This window comes from Tamandua tetradactyla, chromosome 17, assembly GCF_023851605.1.
Source record: "Tamandua tetradactyla isolate mTamTet1 chromosome 17, mTamTet1.pri, whole genome shotgun sequence".
NCBI lineage: Eukaryota > Metazoa > Chordata > Mammalia > Pilosa > Myrmecophagidae > Tamandua > Tamandua tetradactyla.
In genome coordinates this window covers 67,052,810-67,075,885 of record NC_135343.1, presented here as the reverse complement: position 1 = coordinate 67,075,885, position 23,076 = coordinate 67,052,810, and the positions used below count along the sequence as shown (strand labels likewise).

Sequence of the window (23,076 nt, the reverse complement as noted above, 5' to 3'; positions counted from 1 at the left end):
CGAATCCCATTTACAATTGCAACTAAAAGAATAAAATACCTAGGAATAAATTTAACTAAAGAGACAAAAAACCTATATAAAGAAAACTACAAAAAACTGTTAAAAGAAATCACAGAAGACCTAAATAGATGGAAGGGCATACCGTGTTCATGGATTGGAAGACTAAATATAGTTAAGATGTCAATCCTACCTAAATTTATTTACAGATTCAATGCAATACCAATCAAAATCCCAACAGCTCATTTTTCAGAAATAGAAAAACCAATAAGCAAATTTATCTGGAAGGGCAGGGTGCCCCGAATTGCTAAAAACATCTTGAGGAAAAAAAACGAAGCTGGAGGTCTCGCGCTGCCTGACTCTAAGGCATATTATGAAGCCACAGTGGTCAAAACAGCATGGTATTGGCATAAAGATAGTTATATCGACCAATGGAATTGAATAGAGTGCTCAGATATAGACCCTCTCATCTATGGACATTTGATCTTTGATAAGGCAGTCAAGCCAATTCACCTGGGACAGAACAGTCTCTTCAATAAATGGTGCCTAAAGAACTGGATATCCATATGCAAATGAATGAAAGAAGACCCATGTCTCACACCCTATACAAAAGTTAACTCAAAATGGATCAAAGATCTAAACATTAGGTCTAAGACCATAAAACAGTTAGAGGAAAATGTTGGGAGATATCTCATGAATCTTACAACTGGAGGCGGTTTTATGGACCTTAAACCTAAAGGAAGAACACTGAAGAAGGAAATAAATAAATGGGAGCTCCTCAAAATTAAACACTTTTGTGCATCAAAGAACTTCATCAAGAAAGTAGAAAGATAGCCTACACAATGGGAGACAATATTTGGAAATGACATATCAGATAAAGGTCTAGTATCAGAATTTATAAAGAGATTGTTCAACTCAACAACAAAAAGACAGCCAACCCAATTACAAAATGGGAAAAAGACTTGAATAGACACCTATCGGAAGAGGAAATACAAATGGCCAAAAGGCACATGAAGAGATGCTCAATGTCCCTGGCCATTAGAGAAATGCAAATCAAAACCACAATGAGATATCATCTCACACCCACCAGAATGGCCATTATCAACAAAACAGAAAATGACAAGTGCTGGAGACGATGCGGAGAAAGAGGCACACTTATCCACTGTTGGTGGGAATGTCAAATGGTGCAACCTCTGTGGAAGGCAGTTTGGCGGTTCCTCAAAAAGCTGAATATAGAATTGCCATATGACCCAGCAATACCATTGCTGGGAATCTACTCAAAGGACTTAAGGGCAAAGACACAAACGGACATTTGCACACCAGTGTTTATAGCAGCGTTATTTACAATTGCAAAGAGATGGAAACAGCCAAAATCTCCATCAACAGAAGAGTGGCTAAACAAACTGTGGTATATACATACGATGGAATATTATGCAACTTTAAGACAGGATGAACTTATGAAGCATGTAATAACATGGATGGACCTAGAGAACATTATGCTGAGTGAGTCTAGCCAAAAACTAAAGGACAAATACTGTATGGTCCCACTGATGTGAATGGACATTCGAGAATAAATGTGGAATATGTCATTGGTAACAGAGTCCAGCAGGAGGTAGAAACAGGGTAAGATAATGGGCAATTGGAGCTGAAGGGATACAGACTGTGCAACAGGACTAGATACAAAAACTCAAAAATGGACAGCACAATAATACCTAATTGTAAAGTATTCATGTTAAAACACTGAATGAAGCTGCATCTGAGCTATAGGTTTTTGTTTTGTTTTGTTTTGTTTTTACTATTATTACTTTTATTTTTTTCTCTATATTAACATTCTATATCTTTTTCAGTTGTGTTGCTAGTTCTTCTAAACCGATGCAAATGTACTAAGAAACTATGATCATGCATCTATGTGATGATGTTAAGAATTACTGATTGCATATGTAGGATGGTATGATTTCTAAATGTTGGGTTAATTTCTTATTTTCCGTTAATTAAAAAAAAAAAAGAGAAGGGGTAATTGGAGCTGAAGGGATACAAACTGTGCAAGAGGACTGGATATAAAAACTCAGAAATGGACAGCACAATACTACCTAATTGTAATGCAATTATGTTAAAACATTGAATGAAGCTGCATGTGAGGTATAGGTTTTTTTTCTCTCTATTATCGTTTTAATTCTTATTCTGTTGTCTTTTTATTTCTTTTTCTAAATTGATGCAAATGCACTAAGAAATGATGAATATGCAACTATGTGATGATATTAAGAATTGCTGATTGTACATGTAGAATGGAATGATTTCTAAATGTTTTGTTAATTTTTTTTAATTAATAAAAAAATGTTAGAACACTGAAAAAAAAAAAAAAGATGAAGAAGTCATTTCATTGTTTTCATCCAAACAGTTAACCATCTCTTCATTCATTCAGTGGACACACTTTGCTGGGTCCTTTGGGTTAAAATATGAATAAATTATCCTTATTTTTAATATAGATTAGAATATATATATTATATTTCATACATAATGAAATAGTAGAAGACCAGGGGCCCAAAAGGAGGAGAATATTTAATGCATAATACATGCTCCCTATGTGTGTGACAGGAGGATAATTAATATATATGCCCCTTTAGATTTCTAGTCCCTACCCATACTGTAATATAATTCAGAAACTTTAGATTAACACTAAAGTTAATCTACTTTATGCCACGGGGCTGCAAACGCATCTAGGCAGAGCAGGCAGCCGGTGTGCGCAGGTGCAGCGCGACCCCCCTCCCCAGGCCTCGGGTCGTGCGCAGGCGCATGGTGTTCGCACCGCTGAGCTTGCAGTCGGATGTGCGCAAGCGCACCAAGAGGACCCTCCTGGCGAACTTGGACATTCACTTGCGGGTCAAACGACCGTTGGCGTCTGTCGTGGCTTGGCGGGCTTTGGCGCTGGGTGTTGACTCTCAGGGAGCTGCGTCGGTCCAGTCAGCCACGGGCCGGCCTGTCCCAGGGTTCCGGCGTTTGCAGCTGCGACCGAGAGCGGAGGCCGGACGGGAGCCGGAGCCAGAGCAGGAGTGGCGCGGGTGGTGCGGGACCAGCCCGCGGCCAGGTGAGTGGGCAGCCAGGCGCGGGACCATAGTAGCACTGTTTCCTGTGCGGGTCCCACGTGCGCCCTGGGGCCGCTGGAACCCTCGGGAGAGGCCTTTCCGGAGACCATGGGAAAATTCTAGCTAAGGAAAGGACTGGACGGCCTGACCACAAGATCGTCCTCGGCCGCGCAGCCGCCGCCGCCGCCCGCGCCACCCGGCAGCCGAGAGGCGGAGATCCCCGAGACGCTGCAGGCGACCACTTGCAGCAATGCAGGGTGAGCCAGACGGACGGGCACGCGGTGGCAGAGCGCCGGGGAGGGGGGTAGCCGGCGCGGGTGGGGGTGGGGGAGCACCCGGTGGGGCGTAGCGCTGGCCGGGCGGCGGGGTGTGGGGCATGGGGAGGAGCGTGCACGTGTGGTGAGGCTCCGGGCCTGGGAGTGGGGTGCCGGGCGCGGAAGTGGAATGATGGGCGCAGGAGAGGGGTGGCAGAGCGGGGTCAGGGAGCAGGGAGCGGGGCTCCGACCTGGGAAGGGGCCTGCTGGCCGGGCCGCAGGATTAGGGTCCTTGTTCTCAGGGCCCTGACCCCGCAGGCGTGGCCTGGAAGCCTTCCATGGGAGCGTTTTTGGCTTAACCCTCAGAATTTAGTTTCCTTTGGAAACGTATCTGGTGAGTATCGCCAACCCAAAGGCCAAACCTGTCCAACTGGATGTTTGATCCAGGTTTTTCTCGTAAAATGTGCAACGATTGTAATTCTGAACATACAAACATTGTTGTACAGAATTTTGGGGGGCTCTGTTATGGCAGAGCTGATGTTAAAATAGGTTTAACAGTTGTAGTTTCTGTGTCTTATTTACGTTTCTTCATGTTGTTTTGTGAGTGGGATTATTGTTTTTATTGATTTGTGTTAGTTTTGTGGCGTTTGTTGGTAATTTCCATAGCATGTGGGTGTCTATATAGTTTGTCATCTCTTTCATGGGTGGTGTATTATTATCAGCAGCTGGATTATTTATTGGTGTATTGTGGTGTCTTCTTGTTTGGTACTTTTGTTCTTTATTTTGTAAATTAAAAAAAATGTGGAATGAGTGGCTGAAAATATGAAATTGCATTATGTTGGGTTAAGAAGTTAGCTGTGATTTTTGCCTGTTGAGGAGGTTGGTGTCATGGTGTGCAAAAGCCCCCTATAGCGCGGTTGGTTTTAGATATTTCTCCATGGGGGTTTGGGCCCCATCTGTCTGCGGGGTCTTCTGAGTTCCTCCAAGCACCTGTTAAAGAGGAGGGGCTGCTGGCCTTATCTGTCGTGGGCCCCTTTGCCTTCTTTTTATTTTTTATAATATTTTTTACTGTGAGTATAACATTCACACACTGAGGAATATATTTTGAAGTACGTTGTAAGAAGTAGATATCAAATAGGAGTTTGATATGGGTTACAGTTTCACAATTTTGGGTTTTCTAGCTGCTCCAAGACCCTAGCGACATAGTAGAAATACCAGTATAGTGGTTTAGCAGTCATGCTCATTTCATACATTCTAAATTCTCTGTTATAACACCTCCTTCTCCTTTGACCCTTCTCCCAATCTTCAGGGATATTTGGACACTGCCCATTCTAACTTTTTCATGTTGTGAAGGGGTATCGGCAATATAAGATAGGGGGATGGAACTAGTTGATGTTCTTGGAGAGGCTGGTCCCTCTGTGTTTCAGGACTTACTTGGCCTAGGAACCATCTGGAGTTTGTAGGTTTCTAGAAGTAATCTTAGTGTGTGAAGCTTGTGTAGACTCTGATAAAGCCGTGGGTGTTCTTTAGGGTTGACAGGAATGGTGTTGGTTGGAGTTGGCAGACCATGGTAATTAGCAGTATCTAGCTGAAGCTTGTGTGAGAGTATCCCCCAGAGCAGCCTCTTGGGTCTACTTGAACTCCCTTAGCCACTGATATCTTATTTTATTCATTTCTTTATCCCCTTTTGATCCAGAAGGCATTGTGGATCCCGTGGTGCCAGGGCTAGACTGAGCCCTTGGAGTCATGTCCCGTTTTCCCAGGGAGACTTTCACCGCTGGATGTCATGTCCTATGGAGAGGGAAAGGTAATGATTTTACTTGTTATGTTGGGCTTAGAGAGAGAGGGGCCACATCTGAGCAACAAAAGAAGTTTTCTTGGGGGTGACTCTTAGGCCTAATTTTAAGTAGGCTTTCCTGTCCTTTGTGGGGGTAAGTTTCATATGAACAAGCCCCCAAACTAGTGGCTCAGCCTATAGCTTTGGTTGTCCAGACTGCTTGTGAGAATATCAAGAATTCACCTTGGGGAAGTTGAATTTTCCCCCGTTCTCACCATTCCCTGAAGTGGACTTTCCAAATAATTTTTTATTCACATGATTCTGGGATTTATTTGGCATCACTCTGGACAAACCAACAAAATCTCCTGTCCTTCTCAAGGTTCCTTGTACTTATGGTGTTCCATTAAGCTGTCTAGATAAGTTGTATTAGGAAATGCAGTAGTCAAAGTATAAATTTTGTACCAAATGAACATTTTTTGCTTTAGTCTCACACATAATTTGAAATTTTAAAATATTAATTACCATCTATTTTCAGCACCCTGCAGTAATGACATTCCTTTGTTCTTCCTCATGCAGAAACATTTAAAAAAATTTGTACATGTAGTCACTATCGTTATACAGTCTAGACATTCCTAGATTATACCACCTCAGTCTTTATTGTCTATCTTTCTTTCTCATTTCATTTGTGCCCCCAGCTCTCCTCCCTCTATTATTCCCACATTCAGCTTCATTCAGTGTTTTAACGTAATTATATTACACTTAGGTAGTATTGTACTGTCCATTTCTGAGTGTTTGCACTCAGTCCTGTTGCACGATCTGTGTCCCTTCAGCTCCAGTTACCCAATGTCTTACCCTATTTCTATCTCCTGATGGTCTCTCTGTTACCAACAGAATTCTCCAGGTTTATTCAGTAATGTCAGTTCATATCAGTGAGACCATGTAATATTTCTCTTTTTTGTTTCTGCCTAATCTCACTCAGCATAATATTCTTAAGGTCCATCCATGTTGTTACATACTTTGTACCTTTATTCTGTCTTACAGCTGCATAATATTCCATTGTATGTATATACCACAGTTTGTTTAGCCACTTGCCAGTTAATGGACATTTTGGCTGTGTTTCCATCTCTTGACAATTGTAAATAATGCTGCTGTGAACAGTGGTGTGCAGATGTCTGCATGTGTCCTTGCCCTCCTGTCCTCTGAGTCGATACCTAGCAGTGGCATTGCCGGGTCATATGACCGTTCTATAGTTAGCTTTTTGAGGAAACAGCCAACTGCCTTCCACAGCACTTGTACCATTTGACAGCCGCACCAATGGTAGATAAGTGTGCCTCTTTCTCCACATCCTCTCCAGCACTGGTCATTTTCTATTTTATTGATAATGGCCATTCTGGTGGGTGTGAGATGATATCTCACTGTGGTTTTGATTTTCATTTCTCTAACAGCCATGGAAGTTGAGCATGTCTTCATGTGCCTTTTGGCCATTTGTCTTTCTTCTTCAGAGACGTGTCTGACCACGTCTTTTGCCCATTTTGTAATTGGGTTGGCTGTCCTTATGTTGTTGAGTTGAACAATCTCTTTGTAAATTCTGGATACTAGACCTTCATCTGATAGGTCGTTTTCAAATATTGTCCCCCATTGGGCAGGCTGTCTTTTTACTTTCTTGATGAAGTTCTTTGATGCGCAAACATGTTTACTTTTGAGGAGTTCCTATTTCTTTCTTTCTTTCTCCAGTGCTCTTGCTTTGGGTGTAAGGTGTAGAAACCCGGCTCCAGGTAGAAGATTTATAAGATATTTCCGTACATTTTCTTCTAACAGTTTTATGGTCTTAGGTCTAATGTTTAGGTCTTGATTCATTTTGAGTTAACTTTTGTATAGGGTGTGGGGTTTGGGTCCTCTTTCATTCTTTTGCATATGGCTATCCAGTTCTCTAGGCACCATTTATTGAAGAGACTCTTCTGTCCCAGGTGAGTTGGCTTGACTGCCTTATCAAAGATCAATTGTCCATAAGTAAGAGGTCTATATCTCAATACTCTGTTCAATTCCGTTGGGCAGTATATCTATCTTTATGCCAGTTCCATGCTGTTTTGATCACTGTAGCTGCATGATATGCCTTAAAATCAGGTAGCGTGAGACCTCCGACTTCATTTTTTTCTCAGGGTACTTTTAGCTATTCGGTCCACGCTGCCTTTCCTGATAAATTTGGTTATTGGTTTTGCTGTTTCTGAAAAGTAAGTTTTTTGGATTTTGATTGGTATATTGCATCGAAGCTGTAAATCAATTTAGGTTGAATTGACATCTTAACTATACTTAGTCTTCCAATCCATGAACACGGTACGCCCTTCCATCTATTTAGGTCTTCTGTGATTTCTTTTAACAATTTCTTGTAGTTTTTCTTTGTATAGGCCTTCTGTCTCTTTAGTTAAATTTATTCCTAAATATTTTATTCTTTTGGTTGCTGTTGTAAATGGAATTCTTTTCTTGATTTCCCCCTTAGTTTGGTCATTGTTAGTATATAGCAATACTATAGATTTTTGAGTGTTAATCTTGTAACCTGCTACTTGGCTGTTTTCATTTATTAGCTCCAGTAGTTTTGCTGTTTATTTTTCAGGGTTTTCGACATAGAGTATCATATCATCTGCAAACAGTGAGAATTTTACTTCTTCCTTTCCAGTGTTGATGCCTTGTGTTTCTTTCTTTTGTCTAATGGCTCTGGCTAGAACTTCCAACACAGTGTTGAATAACAGTGGTGACAGTAGACATCCCTGTCTTGTTGCTCATCTTAGGGGAAAAGTTTTCAGTTTTTCCCCATTGGCGATGTTGTTAGCTGTGGGTATTTCATATATTCCCTTTATCATTTTGAGGAAGTTCCCTTCGATTCCTATCCTTTGAAGTGTTTTGAACAGAAGAGGATGTTGAATTTTGTCAAATGCCTTTTCTGCATCAATCCAGATGATCATGTGGTTTTTCTGCTTTGATTTGTTGATATGGGTTTCTTACGTTGAACCCTCCTTGCATACCTGGGATGCATCCTACTTGGTCATGATGTATAATTCTTCTAATGTGTTGCTGGATTCGATTTGCTAAAATTTTGGTGAGGATTTTTGCATGTGTGTTCATTAGAGAGATTGGTCTGCAGTTTTCCTTTTTTGTAATATCTTTGTCTGGCTTTGGTGTGAGAGTGATGTTGGCTTCGTAGAGAGATTCTGGAATGTTTGGTAAAATTCACGTGTCAAGCTGTCTGGTCCTGGGCTTTTCTTTTTGCGGAGCTTCTTAATGACTGGTTCAATTTCTTTACTTGTGATTGGTTTGTTGGGGTTGTCTGTTCCTTCTCGAGTCCATGTTGGTTGTTCATGCCTTTCTAGAAAGTTGTCCATTTCACCTACATTGTTGTATTTATTTGTGTAAAGTTGTCCGTAGCATCCTGTCGTTACTTCCTTTATTTCTGTGGGGTCCGTGGTTATGTCTTCTCTTCCATTTCTGATCTTATTGATTTGTATCCTCTCTCTTCTTTTTGTCAGTCTTGCTGCTAAGGGTCCATCAGTCTTATTGATTTCCTCATAGAACCAGTTTCTGGTTTTGTTGATTTTCTCAGTTGTTTTCACATTCTCAGTTTCTTTTATTTCTCTCTGATCTTCGTTATTTTGTTCCTTTTGTTTGCTTTGGGGTTAGTTTGCTGTTCTTTCTCTACTTGTTCCAAGTGGACAATCAGTTCCTTGATTTTTGCACTTTCTTCTTTTTTGATATGAGCATTTAGGGCAATAAATTTCCCTCTTAGCACTGCCTTTGCTGTGTCCCATAAGTTTTGATACATTGTGTTTTCATTTTCATTTGCCTGGAGATACTCACTGATTTCTCTTAGAATTTCTTCCTCGACCCACTGGTTGTTTAAGAGTGTGTTGTTGAGCCTCCACATATTTGTGAATTTTCTGACACTGTGCCTATTCATGATTTCCAAGTTCATTCCTTTATGATTTGAGAAAGTGTTTTGTATGATTTCATACTCTTTGAATTTATTGAGACTTGCTTTGTGACCCAGCATATGGTCTATCCTTGAGAATGATCCATGAGCACTTGAGAAAAAGGTGTATCCTGCTGTTGTGGGGTGTAATGTTTTATAAATGTCTGCTAAGTCTTGCTCATTTATTGTATTGTTCAAATTCTCCGTTTCGTTATTGATCCTCTGTCTAGATGTTCTCTCCATTGAACAGAGTGGTGAAAGAAGTCCCTGACTATTATGGTCGATGTGTCTATTTCTCTTTTCATTGTTTGCCTCATGTGTTTTGGTGCGTTCTGGCTCGGTGCAGAAGTATTTATGATTGTTATGTCTTCTTGCTGAATTGTTCCTTTTATTAATACATAGTCTCCTTCTTTGACTCTTTTAACTGTCTTACATTTGAAGTCTAATGGGTTGGATATTAGAATAGCTACTGCTGCTCTTTTCTGATTGTCGTTTGCATAAAATATCTTTTACCAACCTTTCACTTTCAACCTATGTTTATCCTTGGGTCTAAGATGTGTCTCCTGTAGACAGCATATAGATAGGTCCAGTTTTTAAATTCATTCTGCCAGTCTATGTGTTTTCATTGGGGAGTTTAATCCATTGATCTTTAGTGTTATTACTGTATGGGTAGTCTTTTCTTCTACCATTTTGCGTTTTGGATTTTATATGTCCTACCTAATTTTCCTTCTTTTTACCTTTACTCATAGTCTTCCTTTCTCCACTCTTCTCCACACCTCACTTCTCTCTTCTGTCTTTTCGTATCTATCTCTACTGCTCCCTTTAGTATTTCTTGCAGAGCTGGTCTCTTGGTCACAAATTCTCTCTGTGATGTTTTGCCTGAAAACATTTTAATTTCTCCCTCATTTTTGAAGGGCAGTTTTGCTGGATATAGAATTCTTGGTTGGCAGTTTTTCTCTTTTAATATATCATCCCGCTGTCTTCTTGCCGCCATGGTTTCTGCTGAGAAATTGATGTGTAGTTTTATTGGGCTTCCCTTGTATGTGATGGATTGCTTTTCTCTTGCTCCTTTCAAGATTCTGTCTTTCTCTTTGACCTCTGACGTTCTGATTAGTAAGTGTCTTGGAGTGTGTCTGTCTGGATCTGTTCTCTTTGGGGTATGCTGCACTTCTTGGATCTGTAATTTTAAGTCTTTCGTAAGAGTTGGGAAATTTTCAGTGATCGTTTCCCCCATTGGTTTTTCTCCTCCTTTCCCCTTCTCTTCTCCTTCTGGAACTCCCACAACACGTATGTTCATGAACTTCATATTGTCATTCGATTCCCTGAGTCCTTTCTCATATTTTTCCATTTTTTCCCTATGTTTTCATTTGCTTGTTGGATTTCAGATGTCCTGTCCTCCAGTTCGCTAGTCCTATGTTCTGCCTCTCGAAATCTACTGTTGTGGTTTTCCATGATTTTTTTTCATCTCTTCTTCTGTGCCCTTCATTCCCATAAGTTCTGAGATATGTCTTTTCAGAACTTCGATTTGTTCTTTTTGTTCGTTCCTTCCCTTTCTTGTATCCTCCCTCAATTCATTGATTTGATTTTTGATGAGGTTTTTGATGTCTGTTCATATATTCTGAATTAATTGTTTCAACTCCTGTATCTCATTTGAATTGTTGGTTTGTTCCTTTGACTGGGCCATATTTTCAGTTTTCCTGGTGTGATCTGTTATTTTTCCTGGTGTCTAGCTTTTAATTACCTCAATTAGTTTATTCTGGAGATTGTTTTCACTTCTTTTACCTAGGGTTTTCTTACTGGATGAATTTGTTGGCTGTCTGTTCTTTGACATTCCATTCAGCTTTATCTGGACCTTTAGCTTAAGTTTTGTTTGACAGAGGAGAATTTTTCAGTTCTTGTTTTCTTGTTTCTTGGCCTGCTTGTGTGGTGCTTTTGCTGTCCCCCCCCCCCCCACACACACTTAGGAGCGTCTACTTAGATATTATATACCCCAGCCAGATGTTCCCAGACCAAACTGGCCTCCTATCAGGAGGAAAGAGTCACCTGCATTGGTTTTCCCTGAGGGTGAGAACCAGTAGGTTGAAAGACTTTCCTATGAAGTCTCTGGGCACTGTTTTTCTTGTCCTGCACAGTATGTGGCACTTGTCTGCCTGCAGGCCATACCAGCATATGATGATGTGATACCTTTAACTTTGGCAGACTCTCCTTGCTGGGGGCATGGCAGAGACAGAGGAGAGGTTGTAGGCTTTTTTTAATGGCTTCAAATTACCAAGCCATGGGGTCTGAATTCCTTGATGGAGGGATTCCACTTGAGTTGGGCTTTACCCCTCCCCTGGGGAAGGCACAGGCTCCAGACAAACCCCCAAAAGAGCTCACTTCTGCCTATGCCTGGGGCAGTTGCAGTCTGAAAAATCCTGCTGCTGTATCCCGAAGCAGTCAAGCCTTTGTAATGTACACAGCCACAAAAACCTGTGTTTCCTTCTTTTTTTCCCCCCTTTTTCTGTCAGACCTGCCCCCTTGGCACCGGGGCAAAAATGAGTAACCTCCACTTTGATCAGGTTCACCCAAGCTGAGGTCCTATATTTAGTAGTCAGAATTTGTTTATTAGTTCCACCATTGTCATTTGATTGTGCCCAGCCCCTGCTGCTGGTAAAGTCATTTCCTTTCCCCTCTGGGAAACAGCCTGTTGGGGAGGGGCACTGGCTACTGCAGTTTTGGGATCTTACGGTTCTGGGGGGTGCTCACAGCCAGTCCAGCTGGTCCAGACTGGGGTACGCTGTGTGCCTGTTCACTGACATGGCTCCTGGTGCTGTTCTGTACTGCTTCTGGTTTTTTAGTAGTTGTTCTGGAGGACGAACTAAAACGCGCATGTTGTTAAGCCACCATCTTGACCCGGAACTACCTTTTATTCTTAGTCCAATATCAGCAAAGGGTTTTTTTGTTTTTTTTTAACATGGGCGGCACCGGGAATTGAACCCGGGTCCTCGGGCATGGAAGGCAAGCATTCTTACCTGCTGAGCTACCGTGGCTCTCAGCAAAGGGTTTTGGGGGTATCAGTGGTAGCTCAACTGATTTACAAAGTGATTTGGAATTTAGTGTCTGTGTCGATACAGGTTGGTACCCTGGCCTGGGGCCCAGGCATGTCCTCTGCCATATTTGGGGCAGCATTGTTTTTCTTTTGTCCGTCCTTCCCAGGGAAGGGCCTTTGCAAAGTCTGATTCCTGAAGAAACTTTCTAAATACTTTTTATGGTCAGTTGGCTCTGGACCAATTTTGCTTTTATTGCAGTGTGAATAAATAAATAAATAAAATAAATTGAAGAAATAATTTTTCTAATTTATAGATAGGTAGAGAGATTTCACCAAAACAAAGGGGAAAAAATTAAATTAAAAAAAAAGGGACAGGCCATGATGGCTCAACAGGTAGAGTTCTTGCCATGCTGGAGACCCGGGTTCAGTTCCTGGTGCCTTCCCATGAAAAAAAAAAACTGCAACTGAAAGACAGGATTTATGACTTTTATTGAAAGTTCAAATCACTGGGGTCTTTTACACGTGTCCACAGTTTGCTGTAACAGATGGGCACTTTCATATGCTCTAAATTTTGCCTCAGTCCCCTCAACTTCCTGTAACTGGCTCCCTTCACACAGTTTAGATAGAAGCCTGTTCCCTGAGGGTTTGAATGTTGCTCTAAGGTATCCATGTCAGAAGAATGCTCCTTTTCTCTTATGTTTTATATTTCTCTAGGCCTGTTCTTTTCCTATCACCTCCTACTCTTGACTTTCTTCTCCTTTAGCTTGAGCTCCTCATTTTCTTTGTTTCCAGACTTTTCTTGGTTTGCATTTTTCGTCTTCCTTAACCCCTTCTCTTCTTCTCTCCCACCTCTCTTCTCATCACCCACCCTTGTCTCCCCATCCCACCCAACAGAGTAAGTTGCTTAAGTCAGATCTGTTTGGAACTCTGATGTCTGGTTGGTCTGAGCTTCAGCTTTGCATTGGACTTAGGGGAATTTAGGAAATTTTTCTATGCGCTTTGAGAAAGGTAAATGATTGGTGGCCGAGACCTTCATTACTTTCCTGGGAGGCTCTACTTGGGTACAGAGGTTTTTTTATGAAGTCTTTTTTCCCTGAGGCTCCAAATGTGGGCATTGATCTGGCAGCGTAAAGGTTAATCTGGGAAGGGCTCTGTGTGTCTTTTTCCAGATCCCACCCATCCATTGTAATTCACAGTGACACCAGGTGAAAGCAGCAAAGCCTGGGGGCACAGCTCAGTCATTCCTAAGGAGGAAGGTGAGGAGGAGAAGAGGGCCCCTGTGAATGAGTAATGGACAGGTGGGCTCAGTACACTTAGACAGAAGGAACTTGCCTCAGGAGATGAAGGATAAGAGCCAGATGATGTAAAATTCTTTCTCACTGATAAATGGATGCACTATTTTAAAATACCTTTTTCTATGTTGAGTGTTTCAGTGCTTTCTGAGAAATATCTGAGTTTTACAGCAGAATTGTCCAGTGTCTTTGTTCTCTGGAACTTGCTAGTACAGAGATCAGCAAACTTTTCTCTAATGGTTCAGATGGTGAAAAAAATTTTGGCTTTTCAGGCCATAGTGTCTCTTTCACAACTAATCATCTCTTTTGTTGTAATGCAAAAGCAGCCATGGACCATGGACAGTATGTAAATGAGTGAGCTTGTCCAGTAAAACATCATTCGTAGAAACAGGTGGTGGGCAGGTGTGGCCCACCAACTGTAGTTTGCCAGCCCCTATAGGTGTCCCACTGAGAGTGGTGAGCAGCCCAGGTATTAACAAGATACAAGTATTCTGGCTGAGTATGCTACTTATACCTGGCTCTTCCTCTTAAAAGGTCTGTTCAAGAGAGAGATCAGAGGACTCTCTTGCTAGAGATTCATACTGAAGCAGGGGCCACAGAATAAACCCAGCCTGGTAGTGCAGTAGGATGTAACTCTAGCGCACCAGTGCTTCTTTCACGTCCCTACCGTAGCCACACTGACATGTGTTTGTGCCCCCTGTGAACAAAGCACAATGCATGCCTTGATACCGTGCTTGTGCTTGTGTTCTGTTTGTGGCCTGGTGGCATAGAAGTTAAATTATCCTAGATCCCAGCTCTTCTCAGGCCCATCAGTCTGAGTCCATGACTTCCTGGAAGTGAATCTTGCCTCCACTCTTCCATTATTGTGATCCTCTGCTTCAGTTTCCTCATCTACAAGAGTGGGATAAAACTAGTCCCCATCTCATAAAGTTGATGTGGTGACTACATAAATCCACATTTGAGAAGTGCCTAGATTGTCTGGCTCATCATGAGCATACATGAGTATCAGCTGTGGTGATGACTATTCTCAGCTTCTCAGGCAATTTTGTTTCTATACCTGAAGAGTGGCCATAGTGGTTTATATTCTTGTTCTTGGTGTGGATGTCTAGAACTTAGACTTCCCTAAGTGTGAAGGTAAGCAGTATACCACCCCACCCCTCGTCCTGGCTGCCCTTTTTAGTGACTTTCTTAAGGGCATGTGAGATTGAATATTAGGCTTTAGATCCCTGCTTACAGGTGTCTTGAATCTGTAACTGGCCTGGGTAGTCCTTCAAATACTAAGATTTTGTATTCAAAGTCTGTCTTTCCCTATGTCAGATATTGGCTGAAGATGAAAATAACCGTTTGTTGCATAAAAGATGAACTCTCTGAAGCCAGGCTTCAGAAACCAATTCAACAACTTTGGGGTGAAAAATTCAAATATGTAGAGCACACTACCTAAGCTGTGAATAATAACTTCAGCGATTGACCCTTCATGGGATGGAAGTTACTCTTCTATACTACATTCTGTAGGAGCAAGAGCTAGTCTGTCCTTTGAACCCTGACTGGAATGGAGTTGAGCCCAGTCCGAGAGATTCAGTTACCCTGAATCCCTTGATACTGTTAACATTAGCACGATTCCAGATAAGATTTGCAAGGTGGCTATAAATTCCAGTAGGTTCAGTGGTTCTGCTTCATTTAAAGATATTTCCTGCTTTGGTATTAAATTTTATTTTATTTTGCATTAGAAAATATTAACTTTTGGCATTTTCTTCCTCCATATGTAAATTCACTCTTGTAAACTTTTGAAACACATCAAAATATATGATGTAACTTTCCTGATTCTGAATTCTTATTGACATAAAATCTCAAGTAAAGACGTCTAAAATGCCAGAGGTTTTTGAGAAGCTCAGGAAGATAATGTTTGTATTTTAGGATCTGTCAATGGAGTAAAATATGTAATGACAAAAGGTATCTTGAATTCAGTAATGTTAACTGAATCTGTGTTTTGTGAATCTTAGCATCATAGCCCTTTTTTAAAAATATTACATATTGAGGACGAGCCAAGACGGCGGCTTAGTGAGGTGCAGGATTTAGTTCGTCCTTCAGAACAGCTACTAAATAACCAGGAACAGTACAGAACAGCTCCTGGGACCACGTCAGTGACCGGACACACAGCATACCCCAGTCTGGACCAGCTGGACTGGCTGTGAGCCCCCCCAGAACCATGAGTTCCCCAAGCCAAGGCAGCCAGCGCCCCTCCCCAACAGGCTGCTTCCCAGTGGGGAAAGGAAAGGGACTTGACCAGCAGCAGGCGCTGAGCACATCTTAGCTTCAAGTGTGGAATTAATTCACAAATTCTGACTACTAAAAATAGGCCCCCAGTTCAGGTGAACCTGGTCAGAGCAGAGCTGGCTCATTTTTGCCCTGGTGCTAACAGGACAGGGCTGACAGAAAAAGAAAAAAAAAAGAAACAGTGGTTTTTGTGGCTGTGTTTGTATGGAGGCTTGGCTGCCTTTGGATATAGTGGCAGGACTTCCGAGGCTGCAACTGCCCCAGGCATAAGCATAAACAAGCTTCTTTGAGAGCTTGTCTGGAGCTGGTGCCTTCCCCGGGGGAGGGGTGAGGCCCAGTTCTGGTGGAATCCCTCCCTCAAGGAATTCAGACACTAGGGCTTGGTAATTTGAAGCCATTAAAACCAGCCTACAACCTCTCCTCTATCTCTGCCATGCCCCCAGCAGAGAGAGTCTGCCAAAGTTAAAGGTACCACATCATCTTATGCTGGTGGGGCCTGCAGGCAGACAAGTGCCACATACTGTGCAGGACAAGAAAAACAGTGCCCAGAGACTTCATAGGAAAGTCTTTCAACCTACTGGTTCTCACCCTCAGGGAAAACCAATGCAGGTGACTCTTTCCTCCTGATAGGAGGCCAGTTTGGTCTGGGAAAATCCAGCTGGGGTCTATAATACCTAAGTAGACTGTCCTAAGGGTGGGGGGCAAAGGCACTGTACAGGCAGGGCAAGAAACAAGAAAACAAGAACTGAAAAATTCTCCTCTGTTAAACAAAACCTAAGCTAGAGGTCCAGAAAAAGGTGAACTGAAGGTCAGAGAACAGATAGATAGCAAATTCATCCAGCAAGAAGGCCCTAGATAAAAGAAATGAAAACAATCTCCAGAATAAACTGATTAAGGTAGTTAAATGTCTAGACACCAGCAAAAAATAACAAATCACACTAGGAAAATTGAAGATATGGCCCAGTCAGAGGAACAAACCAACAATTCAAATGAGATACAGGAGTTGAAACCAAACCATTAATTCAGAATATATCAACAGGCAATGAAAACCTCATCAAAAACCAAATCAATGAATTGAAGGAGGATATAAAGACGTCAAGGAATGAACGAAAAGAAGAAATCAAAAGTCTGAAAAAACATGTCACAGAACTTATGGGAATGAAAGGCACAATAGAAGAAATAATGAAAAAAAACAATGGAACCCTGCAATGGTAGATTTCGAGAAGCAGAACATAGGATTACTAAACTGGAGGACGGACCCTCTGAAATCCAACAAGAACAAGAAAATATGGGGAAAAAGGATAATTTAATTCCCAGAGACTCAGGAAATGAACAACAATATGAAGCACACAAATATACATGTTTTGGGTGTCCCAGAAGGAGAAGAGAAGGGAAAAGGAGGAGAAAAACTAATGGAGGAAAGTATTACTAAAAATTTCCCAATTCTTATGAAAGACTGAAAATTATACATCCAAGAAGTGCAGCATACCCAAAAGAGAATAGATTCAAATAGATGTACTCCAAGACACTTACTATTCAGAATGTTAGAGGTCAAAGAGAAAGAGAGATTCTTGAAAGCAGCAAGCGAGAAGCAATCCATCACATACAAGGGAAGCCCAATAAGACCATACGTAGATTTTTCAGCAGAAACCACGGAGGCGAGAAGACCTTGTTCACTGCCCTCCCTCATGGCCCCAGGACTATGAGTGTGAAAGTGTGAGTGTGACTACTGCTGCTGGAGCTCTGGTGTCCACATGGAGCCCAGATGTGCACCGTGAGGAGGTACCCAGGCTGCACCCCTGGCAGGGTCCCCCATCTCGGGGCTGTGAGGTGACCGGGAGGGAATGCCATGGCTGCACTCCTGCCAGGGTCTTCCATCTGAGGGCCTGTGGGGTGCTTGGGGGTTTTGCACCCAGCACCCGAACATACACAGGCTTGCCGGCTCCTGTCCCAGCTGTCAGCATCCTTCACTCATCCCTTCCTCTGCCTCGTGGTTATCAGGGTATGAAAGTGTTGGAGCCAGCACCCTTGTGCCCGCAGAACTGTGAGGTGCCTGGGTGGGTTTGCATTAAAGAGTCACCTTTTCTCTTCCAGAGAGTTCCTGTCCAGTGACGTGATGACAGAGTTCAGCACAGCTTGCATCTACCTGCATGAGATTACGAGTCCCAGGAGCAGTTCACAGTAAGCCCTCGTTGGCCTGGGACCCCAGGGTGAGGCCATGGGTGGCTGGAAGCGCATGCTTTCCCTGGTGAAGTCCATCGCCTTGGTCTGAAAGTTCTCTGTCCCTCGCAGAATGTGATGGCACTTTAGGTGAAGACCCAGCTGCATCTCTGCAGCCTTTAAATGGTGGGGTGGAGCCTGCATTGGGAGAAGCCTGCTGTGTAGAAGGACCTGTCATATGTGGTGGAGCCTGCTGTGTGGGTGGAGTCTGTCATATGGGGTGATGCCTGCTGTGTGTAGGGCAGAGCCTACCATGTGGGGTGGAAGGTGGAAAGCCTAGAGGGACAGAGTGCTGCACATAGGTGGCTCTGGAACTTCAGAGGAGTTTGGCACCTTCTGCAAGGCTGTGTATGGCCACTTGCAAGGGGTAGAGTCTGGTGGAGGCCAGCTACAGACAGGCCAGATCCTCTGCTCAGGATAGGTGGAGGCACTTCTGAGCAGGAACCGCTCGAGCAGGATTTTGGAAGCTCTTTGCTGGGTGGGATCATGATCGTCTCAACACCCTGCCTGTAGGGAAGCCCCAGCTTCCCTCACAGTGGACCGTTGCCTCACCTGTCCTCCCTGCCCCCCCATCCTTGCAGTGTGTGCAGCACCCATGTGGGATCTGTCTTCCCCACGAGGCCTGGTCTGTGTCATTGGCTCGTCCTCAAGCCCAGCAGAAGGCTTAACACTGGCAGGAGCATGGCCCCACCTGGGGCTGGATGCAGTAATGGGTGCGAGTGCCTAGGCCAGTGTGGGGTGAAGCATGCCATTGGAGGGTGCACAGGGACAGAGGTGCCACCTTGGGTGCAGGGCCAGTGGGGAGTGGGCCAGGGTTTCTAGTGTTGTTAAATTGGGACATCTGTGCCAGTGAGAGCAAGGAGCTGTCCTCACCCTTCCTGGAGCCCTATCCCAGCCTCACTCAGCCTCTTCACCTCGTCCGGCCTCACCGCTCCCGGTGCTCAGGCACACCCACAGTGCCCTGGCCTCGGGCAGAGTGTGGGAGGTGCACAGGGGTCGGAGTGCATGGACAGAGCAGTGCCCAGGGGTGTTCCACCTCTTCATCTGGAGCTCATCCAAGAGTCCGCCCCTCCGCCTGTTCCCTGCTGGGGTGATGGCACCAGGCCAGCCCGCTGGCTCCCTGCTCTGCCACGCAGCCCTTTCCTGCCAACCTGGCACTGCCTCTCTCGTGCTGGATGTGGTGAAGTAGATCCTGCACTCCAGGGCGTCCGAGAGGGCTGGGCCGCACTGGCCCTGGTGGTCAGCCTACCTACCCCAGTCCCCTGGCCTCTGGCTGTCAGAGGAGGGAAATTGAATTTTTCTAACACTAATAGTGGTGGAGCAATGTTTTTTAGCTGAGTCTGATTCAAAGAATAGGCCATTAATTGAGAGAGGAAATTGAAATGCATTTGTCTTGTATGTAAATGATGTCACAAATGTGAAAGGGGTCAGAGTCCTGGCCTGTTCCCAGAATGAAGTTGACCCTTCAGAGGCAACAGGGGTGGGGACCCTCACATGAGGGTTCTGTCCCTCACCTGAGCCCCCCAAGGCCAGGCCTTCCATGCTGTTGGCCCCTAGTTTGCCAGAAGGTTGCACCAAAGCTGTCCTCTGGCCCCAAGTCCCGGTCATCTCACCTTAAGTGACTGGGCGAGTCTTGCTTCCTCGCGGGTACCTGCCCAGGGCCCCCACTCGGCTCCCTGGCCTGTGAACTCGCCAGGCCCCTGCCAACTGCATGTCCCTGGGAAGCCCGGCACTTGGGGATTCAGGGGGCTTCTGCAGCCGTCCAAACAGTACACCAAAGCCTAGTTGAGACCATGTGGTCAAATGGGAGCCTAGGATGTCCCGGCCCTGGGCAGGGGCCAGGGGTTGCTGCTGGGGAGGGGAGCAGGCCCATCAGCCCTGGCCCCTGAGAGCACCCATAGCCACCCTGTGGTGGGAAACGAGGCAGCACTCACGAGCTGGCATGGAGGGAGGTTTCCCCTACAGGACTCCATGCTGCATGGCCAGCTCAGCCTCAGGAAGATGAGGCTGGGAGGACCAATTTGGGAGAAAAGATGATCTTCTGGTGGTGGTGGGGGGGTGTTGAGGAGGGAATGGGCCCAAGGGGTGGGGAGGTGGGGTGTGGCAGGGTGCCCTGCGTCGCTGGGTCTGCGGAGCTAAGCGGGTCCTCCTGGGGCCGCCGTCCCCTCTGGGTTCAGTCCAGCCTCCAGATACTCACTGGAACCTTCCCTTGCGTGGCTTCTCATCAGATCGTGGAGGGCAGCCAGGCCTCGGGGTGAGACCCTGAGCTCAGCACTGTGACTGTGCTTTGTCAGCCACAGCTTGGGTGGGCTTAGGTGAGGCCATGCATGTGGTGGGCCTGCCCAGGACAGCGCCAGGTGTGGACAGCACCAGGTATGGACAGGGCCAAGTGCTAGAACAGTGCTGAGTGCTCAGGAGAGTATGCTGTGTGAACAGCATTGGGTGCTCAGGACAGCACGGGGTGTGAACAGTGCTGGGTGCTCAGTACAGTGCTGGGTTTTCAGGACAGTGTGGTGTGTGGACATCATCGGGTATGGACAGGGCCAAGTGCTAGGACAGTGCTGGGTGCTCAGGACAGTGTGGTGTTTGGGCAACATTGGGTGCTCAGGACAGCACAGGGTGTATACAGTGCTGGGTGCTAAGGACACCACAGGGTGTGGACAGTGCTGGGTGCTCAGGACAGTGCTGGGTTCTCAGGATGTGTGGGATGTGGACAGTGCTGGCTACTCAGGACAGCGCCGGGTGTGGACAGCACTGCATGTGGATAGTTCTTGCGTGTGGACGGCATCTAAACGTTAGCTGTTGCTGCTGCCTGCCCTCCCCTCCAGGTGGCCTGTTTGAAGGGCTGTGCTTCCAGGCAAAGGGCCCCACAGCAAATGCCACTCCTGCCATAGGGGTGGGCACAGCCAGAGATGCAAACCATAGCCCAGCCAAATAGCGGCTGTGAGGTGCCTACCCACCATCCCTGTGCCGCTGACTGCCGAGGGTCCTGCCCCTGCCTGGGTGCACATTGGGTGGCATGCCTGCCCTCCGGCTCAGTGAGGAATGGGCAGCATGGCAGGACAAATGTCAGACGTCAAAGCCTGAGTTCTGAAAGTCTCACACTTCTCATGGCCTGCTGTCTGGTTGGAGCATCTATTTGTCCAGCCAAGTAGGTTTGCTCATCTGTGGGTGTTCCCAGCTTGAGCTTGTGTGACCTCTTTGTCCTTCGCACTCAGGGGCTGGGAGGACCAATTTGGGAGAAAAGAAGATCTTTTGGTGGGGGGGGGGGGTCTTGAGGAGGGAAGGGGCCCAAGGGGTGGGAAAGTGGGGTGTGGTAGGGTGCCCTGCGTCGCTGGGTCTGCGGAGCTGAGCGGGTCCTCGGGGGGCCGTCGTCCCCTCTGGGTTCAGTCCAGCCTCCAGATACTCACTGGAACCTTCCCTTGCGTGGCTTCTCATCAGATCGTGGAGGGCAGCCAGGCCTCGGGGTGAGACCCTGAGCTCAGCACTGTGACTGTGCTTTGTCAGCCACAGCTTGGGTGGGCTTAGGTGAGGCCATGCATGTGGTGGGCCTGCCCAGGACAGCGCCAGGTGTGGACAGCACCAGGTGTGGACAGGGCCAAGTGCTAGAACAGTGCTGAGTGCTCAGGAGAGTATGCTGTTTGAACAGCACTGGGTGCTCAGGACAGCACGGGGTGTGAACAGTGCTGGGTGCTCAGTACAGTGCTGGGTTTTCAGGACAGTGTGGTGTGTGGACATCATCGGGTATGGACAGGGCCAAGTGCTAGGACAGTGCTGGGTGCTCAGGACAGTGTGGTGTTTGGGCAACATTGGGTGCTCAGGACAGAACAGGGTGTATACAGTGCTGGGTGCTCAGGACACCACAGGGTGTGGACAGTGCTGGGTGCTCAGGACAGTGCTGGGTTCTCAGGATGTGTGGGGTGTGGACAGTGCTGGCTACTCAGGACAGCGCCGGGTGTGGACAGCACTGCATGTGGATAGTTCTTGCGTATGGACGGCATCTAAACGTTAGCTGCTGCTGCTGCCTGCCCTCCCCTCCTGGTGGCCTGTGTTTGCTGAGCCCAGGCCTGTGCAGCCCAAGGTGTCTGTCTCAAGTCACGGGCTGGTGAGCTCCCCAGGTGCTGAGCTTGGTATTGGCCTGTCCTGGGAGGGAGGCATCCTGGAAGGCTCGTGGAGCCGAGGAGGACTTGCAGGAGGAGGGCAGGCTGTGTGTCCCAGTTGGGAATTGCTCTCTGCCCAGCGGCCAGCCGCCCAAGGCCCTGATTCCTTCCTGTGGCTGCCCGAGAGGATGACTGTCCCACAGGATCCTGGTGGAGAGCCAGAGACCACAACCCATCAGGAAGGCTGTGGCCTCTGTGTGGGTCGGCCCAGGGCCAGGGGCTGCACCGTTTGGTTTCTGTGTTGCAACGTTCAGCGTGTTGGATCTCCTGCAAACTTTGGTGAATCAGCACCCCAAGAACATTTCTGTGTGGATTCCATATTGAATCACCAGCGAGTTTTTAAGAGTTTCCAATTCTATCCTCTGACCATGGGACATAGAACATTAGCTTTGTTTCCAGAAGAGAGTCAAAGAGAGGAAATTGCTGCGCCCTAGAGGGCTGCTGAGAACGCGCCGTGCCGCACACCAAGCCCTAACCAACCTCATGGGTCATTCGAGGACTCTCCATGGGGTGAGCTGAGCCTGGGAAGCCCTGCGGTCAGGGAGGAGTGCTCCCCAGAGACACCCATCTTGAAACCTGGGTCCACACCTGCCACAGAGATGGGCACCTACCTGGCCTGGAGTACTGGGGTCTGGCATCAGTGCAGCTCCAGCAGGGGTCAGGCTTTCCGAGGGTCACCACACCTCTGGTCTCAGCATGCACCTCCCCTGGAGGACCTTTCCTACTGTTGCCCTTTGGATGGGCGCGCCTCCATGGATATGATTCAGTTGAGTCCTTCCCCGGCCTCTGGCGCTGAGCGAGTGGTTTGTGGAGTTTTTGACTTCCAAGGGGATTGCCTGGCCCCCTCCGAGACATGAAACCATGCGGCCCACAGAGGAGCATAAAAGACTCATCCCTCCTACCTGAAGCTGGTACGTCGATAGAAGGATGCCATGGCAGTGACTGCCCTGGTCCCTGGCTTCCAAGTGGCTGAATGAGGTAGAAATGGCAAGTTTATTTTGGTATGATTTCTTGCCACCTTCTCTGGCTG

General features: G+C 46.0%; 1 long non-coding RNA gene across 5 annotated transcripts in view; it reads left to right on the top strand.

Moving 5' to 3' along the window:
• The first annotated feature begins 2,717 nt into the window (after nt 1-2,717).
• The window catches only part of LOC143661355 (uncharacterized), a 62,033-nt gene continuing 41,674 nt past the window's right edge, over nt 2,718-23,076 (top strand). The window contains exons 1-3 of one of the 5 annotated variants that reach the window (XR_013164529.1): nt 2,718-3,337; nt 5,031-5,141; nt 17,761-17,847. This is a non-coding gene — a long non-coding RNA (uncharacterized LOC143661355). Of the gene's footprint in view, nt 3,338-5,030; nt 5,142-17,596; nt 18,134-23,076 lie in introns of those variants that run through there. The other 4 variants (XR_013164527.1, XR_013164526.1, XR_013164525.1 and 1 more) reach the window with 4 other exon arrangements.